Source organism: Manacus candei, unplaced genomic scaffold, assembly GCF_025592945.1.
Source record: "Manacus candei isolate 608988 ecotype Guabito, Panama unplaced genomic scaffold, ASM2559294v1 h1tg000006l, whole genome shotgun sequence".
NCBI lineage: Eukaryota > Metazoa > Chordata > Aves > Passeriformes > Pipridae > Manacus > Manacus candei.
The window spans coordinates 416,924-422,809 of NW_026138054.1; the positions used below are offsets into that span (position 1 = coordinate 416,924).

At 52.7% G+C, this 5,886-nt stretch overlaps 1 long non-coding RNA gene across 1 annotated transcript; it reads right to left on the reverse strand.

Annotated features, from left to right (window-relative positions):
- Positions 1 to 1,445: 1,445 nt before the first annotated feature.
- On the reverse strand, positions 1,446 to 5,676 carry LOC127480861 (uncharacterized). The gene is made up of 3 exons (XR_007908032.1): positions 5,517 to 5,676; positions 2,388 to 2,425; positions 1,446 to 1,842 (listed from the first exon to the last, which is right to left on the reverse strand). It is a non-coding gene; the product is annotated as an uncharacterized LOC127480861 (long non-coding RNA).
- Positions 5,677 to 5,886: the final 210 nt, after the last annotated feature.

Genomic DNA, 5,886 nt, shown 5'->3' on the forward strand with positions numbered 1-5,886 from the left:
TGGATGATTATGAAACAGTCAGCTCACGGATTACCCCCATCAATACTAGACAATGCCCGCAGTATAAAGGCATAAAGCCCTCCCAGCCCCTCCAGGAACCCTCAAATCCCATCCCGGTCCCACAGGACACTCCCAACTTCCCCTTAAACCCTCCGAGGCCCCCAGACTGCCTCCCAGACCCACAAAAACCCACAAGATGCCCCCAAACCCCTCCCAGTTACCTCCAGCCCTCCCAGGACCTTTCAAACCCTCTCCTAGTTGCCCCCTTCCCCTTGAGTATGCCCCCAAACTCTCTCCCAGTTCCTTCCCACATCCCCGACGATTCCCCAAAACCCCTCACAGCTGCCCCAATCTCCCCAACCTCCCTCCCAAACCCCCAAACTCCCCCAAACACCTTCCCACTTACCCCCACGACCTCCAACCCCTTCTCAGCCTCCCCATTCCTTCCCAAAGCCCCTCCCAATTGCCGGCCCGTCCCCCAGGCTCGGGTGAGGAGGTGCCCCAGGCTGACGGGCCCGCCCAGACAGGGGCGGTTCCAGCAGCATGTCAGGAGCCACCCCTGCCCCGAAAGCTCCCGCCCGCCCTGGAGCCGCCTCAGCTGCCCCTGCAGGGGAGAAATCCAGGCCGGAGCAGAGCAGGGGGCAGGGCCGGGCTGGGACCTCGATGGATGGGGGCACTGGGAGAGCAGGGGAGAGACCGGGATGGGCTGAGGGTGCGCTGGGAGAGGGGAGACACTGGGATGGGCTGAGGGGGCACTGGGAGGGAGAGGGGAAAGTTTTTTGCCCCTTTCCTGGGCACTTGAACACCCTCTGCACCCCCGTTCCCGGCCGTGCCGGCTGTCCTTCCCCCCCAAGCCATGAACAGGTTTTGGGGCTCCCTCGTGGGTCGCAGCCAATAGAACGGCTCTGCTGGAATGACGTCATTGCCAAATTCTGCTGGGCCCCTGTCCTTGTGCCGGTGAGTCACCCAATAGAACGTCGAAACTTCCGCGGGGGCTGCCGGGAGCGGGGCGGGGGGGCGGGGGAGGGGAGGATCGGGATTGAACCCGATTGGTCCCGATCGATCCCGGCCCCAGGGTCTCCCCCCGCCGCGCTGTTTTTCACGTGCGGCCCCAACGAGGCCATGGTGGTGTGGGGTGAGTTCAGGGGGTCCGGGGGCTCCTGGTGACCCCTCCGAATCTCCCCCAAGACTCTCAGGAACTGCCCAGATCCCCCCAAGAATCCTGGGGACCCTCCGCCTTTCCCCCTCCTCCCCCAAATCTCCTGTGCATCCCCTTAACCCTTGAAAATCTCCTGGGACCACCTCAGACCCCCAGACTCCCTCCTGGGGACCCCCAAACACTCTTCAGGACTCCGGGGCCCCTCCCGACCCTTGGGCAGGGCCCGGTGCTGCTGCTGGGGCAGGGGGTGAGGCCTTGCTGCCTGCCAGCTGCCTGGGCCCCTGTCCTTGCTGCACCACATCCCCGAGGCTCCATCCCCGCTCCCCCAGCGCCAGCTCCCTCCTTCCCAGCCCCAACCAAGCCCTTCTCTGTGTCCTCCTGCAGGCCATGGCTTTCACAACATTCCTTTAGGTGCTTGTGCAAAGCATCATCCAGTCCCTGCAGGCGGTCGGGGAGGGGCTGCACAAGACTCAGTGAGCTTGGAGGTCTTTTCCAAGCTGAAGGACTCTTGGATTCTGTGATTGTGTGCTGGATTCAGCTGGGTCCGTGTTAGCAGCATTAGTTTGCTCCCAAAGTTTCCTCGCTGTCAGCTCTTGTGGCCTAAGGCTTGAGCTCCTTTAACTCCTTGTGCTGAGCTACTGATGGGAAAGGAGAGGCCTCTGCGAGCAGATTCCTGGTGTTCCCTGTAGAAGAGTGAGGGAGAAGGTGTAGTCAAGTGGGAAGAGGAGTACTGTTTGTGTGTGGCCTCCTATGTGGCCTTGGCGCCTTTGAGGGGCTTGAAGGAGAAAAGAGCTTTGTTAAAGTGAGAAGTGAAATAGTGTGTTGGCTGTTCTCTCTGCAGGGAGAAGCTGTCGGTGGGGGAGGGGTCACAGAGTGGGGGAGAGGCCGTAAAGTGGGGGAGGGGCCACAGAGTGGGAGAGGGGTCACAGAATGGGGGAGGGGTCACAGAGTGGGGGAGGAGCCACAGAGTGGGGGAGGGGCCATAAAGTGGATGAGGGGCCATAGAGTGGGGGAGGGGCCAGAGAGTGGGGGAGGGGCCATGAAGTGGGAGAGGGGTCACAGAGTGGGGTAGGGGCTACAGAATGGGGTAGGGGCCACAGAATGGGGAAGGGGCCATAAAGTGTGGGAGCGGCCACGGGGTGGGGGAGGGGTCACAGCCTGGACTCGGGGGGTCAGGGCAGTGACCTCGGGGAGGGGGAGGGGTCAGGGCATGGGGTAGGGGTCTCACCTGATCCCGGGGCTATCGGGGCCATGGTGGGGTCGAACCTGGTGGGGACACCCAAGTTTTTCCCAAATTTCCCCTCATTTTTCCCAGTTTTTCATCCATTTCTCCCAAATTTCCCACTCTTTCCCCAATTTTCCCCCCATTTCCCCCATTTTTCCCAAATTTCCCCATTTTTCTCAATTTTTCCCCATTTCTTTTCCAAATTCCTTCCATTGTTCCCAAATTTCCCCCATTTTTTCCCATTTTCCCCAAATTTCCCCCCATTTTTCCCAACTTTCCCCAATTTTTCATCCAATTTTACCCAAATTCCCCCATTTTTTTCTCAATTCACCCCATTTTTCCCAAATTTCCCCATTTTCCCCAAATTCCGCCATTTTTTCCCAATTTTTTCCTAAATTTCCCCTAATTTTTCCCAATTATCCCCCATTTTTCCTGATTTTTCACCTGTTTTCCCCAAATTTCTTACTTTTTTCCCAGTTTTCCCTCCATTTCCCCTCAAAATCCCCCATCTCCCCAAATTTCTGACTTTTTCCCCAAAATTTCCCCCGTTTTTCCACATTTTCCCAGATTTTCCCCCAGTTTTCCTAAATTTCCCCCCTTTTTTCCCCATTTTTATCAATTTTCCCCAAATTTCCCACTTTTTTCTCAAATTTTCCCCCATTTTTCCCAATTTTTCATTCGTGTTCACCAAATTTCCCACTTTTTTCCCCAATTTTTCCCCATTTTCCCCCAAATTCCTGGTTTTTTCCCCCCATTTTTTCCCACTGGGGAAATTTGGGAAATTTGGAAAACTGGGGACCCAAAAATCCAAGAAAATGTGGGGAAATGGGGGAAAAATGTGGGGGAAATCTGGAGAAAAATCTGTGAAAATGTGGGAAGAATGGGGGGAAAATCAGGAAAATGGTGAAAAATGTGGGAAAATGTGGGAAAATGGGGAAATTGCAGAAAATTCTGGGAAAAATGTGAGAAAAATCCGGGGAAATGGGGAAATTCTGGGGAAAATGTGGGAAATTCTGGGGAAAATGGGGAAAAATATGGGAAAATATGGAAAAATGAGGAAAAAAAGGGGGGAAAATGGGGAAAAATGTGTGAAAATCTGGGAAAATATGGGAAAAATGGGGGGAAAATCTGGGAAAATGGGGGGAAATGGAGAAAAAATCCGGGAAAATGGGGAAAAAATTGGGAAAAAACTGGGAAAATGGGGAAAAATTGGGAAAAAACCTGGGAAATTCTGGGGAAAATGGGAGAAAATCTGGGAAAAATGTGGAAAAAATGGGGGGGAAAGGGGAAAAAATGGGAAAAATCTGGGAAAATAGGGAAAAAATGGGGGGAAAATGGGGAATATTCTGGGAAAATCTGGAAATATGGGGAAAAAAATGTGAGAAAAATGGGGAAAAATCTGGGAAAAATGGGGGAAAATGAGGAAAAATCTGGGAAAATGTGGAAAAAATGTGGGAAAAATCATGGAAACTGGGGGGAAATTGGGAAAAAATCCAGGGAAATGTGGGAAAAAAAGGGGGGAAATCTGGGAAAATGGGGAAAATAATTGGGAAAAAGTCTGGGAATAAATGGGCAAAATGAGGAAAAATCTGGGGAAATAGGGAGAAAATCTGGGAAAATGTGTGAAAAAATTTGGGAAAATGTGGGAAAATGGGGAAAAATGCGAGAAAATGGGGGCAAAATGGGGAAAAATCTGGGGAAAATGGGGAAAAATCTGGGAAAATGTGAAAAAATTGGGAAAAACTGTGGGAAAATGGGGGAAATGAGGAGAAATCTGTAAAAATGGGGGAAAATGAGGAAAAATGTGTGAAAATGGGAAAAAATTTGAAAAAAATCCGGCAAAATGGGGAAAATCGGGAAAAATCATGAAAAATGGGGGGAAATGTGGGAAAATGTGGGAAAATCTGGAAGAAAATCTGGAGAAAAATCTGAGAAAATGTGGGAAAAATCTGGGAAAATGTGGGAAATTCTGGGAAAAGTGGAGGAAAAATCTGGGAAAAATCCGGGAAAATGGGGAAAAAATAGGGAAAAATCTGGGAAAATGTGGGAGAAATCTGGGAAAATGGCGACAAACTGGGGGGGAAATGCTGGAAATTCTGGGGAAAATGGGGGAAAATGGAGAAAAATGGGAAAAAATCCCAGAAAATGGGGAAAAATGGGGAAAGATTTAAAAAAATGGGAAAAAATCTTGGGAAAATCTGGGAAAAATGAGGAAAAATCTGGGAAGATGTGGAAAAAATGGGAGAAAATCCAGGAAATGGAGAAAAATGGGGAAAGATAAAAAAAATTTTGGGAAAATATGGGAAATTCTGGGAAAAATCCAGGAAAATGGGGGAAGAAATCTGGGCAAATCTGGGAAAATGTGAGAAAAAATGGGGGAAAATGTGGAAAAAATGGGAAAAAAAATCTGGGAAAATCTGGAGAAAAATGTGTGAAAATCTGGGAAAATGTGGGAAAAATGTGGAAAAAATGGGGAAAAATCTGGGAAAATGGGGGAAAATGGGAAAAATCTGGAAAATGGGGGGGAAATGGGGAAAAATTCAGGAAAATGTGGAAAAATGGGGGAAAAATCTGGGAAAAATGGGGAAAATGGGGGGAAATGTGGAAAAATGGGGGAAAATGTGGAAAAACCGGGTTAAACTGGGAGGAACTGGGAGAAACTGGGCCAGAGGGAAAGGGATGTTGCCATGGAAATGTGAACCCGCCCCTCCCCCACCCGGCCCAGGGCCCACGGGGGGGGGGGAACTGGGTTAAACTGGGACATACTGGGAGCACTGGGGGGGACACTGGGAGTTACTGGGAGCTACTGGAAGCTACTGGGGAGGTCACTGGGGTTACTGGGATGGACACTGGAGTTACTGGGAGCTACTGGGGGGGTCACTGGGGTTACTGGGATGGACACTGGGGTTACTGGGAGCTACTGGGGGGTCACTGGGGTTACTGGGGGGGTCGCTGGAGATACCGGAGGCATTACTGGGGTTACTGGGAGCTACTGGGAGCCACTGGGAGCGGCCCATCCCCCTCCCTCCCCAAGGTCACCCCAAGGACACGGAGGGGGGGGAGGGGGGGAAGCCCTGCCCCCTCCCAGTCCCTCCCAGTCCCTCCCAGTTCCCTCCCAGTCCCTCCCAGTACCTGAACTGGTCACACTGGGAGCGGCTCCAGGTCCCCCCTCCAGTTTGGGCCCCCGGGGCTATTTTTGGGACCCGGTGACATCACTGGGGGGGAGGGGCCTCGAGGGGGCGGCCCCTCCCCTCTCCCTTCCCAGTACAGACCAGTAAGGGACCAGTAACGGCCCCAGTGGGGGGGGGAGGGGAAGGAGGGAACACTGAGGGTGGGGATGGAGCAGGATGGTCCTTGAGCGTGGGGGAAGGGCAGGAGGTTCCCTGAGGGTGGGGGAAGGGCAGGACCGTCCCTGAGGGTGGGGGAGGGGTAGGCGGGTCCCTGAGGGTGGGGGAGGGGCAGGAGGGACCCCGAGGTGGGGGGAGAAGCAGGAGGGTCCTGA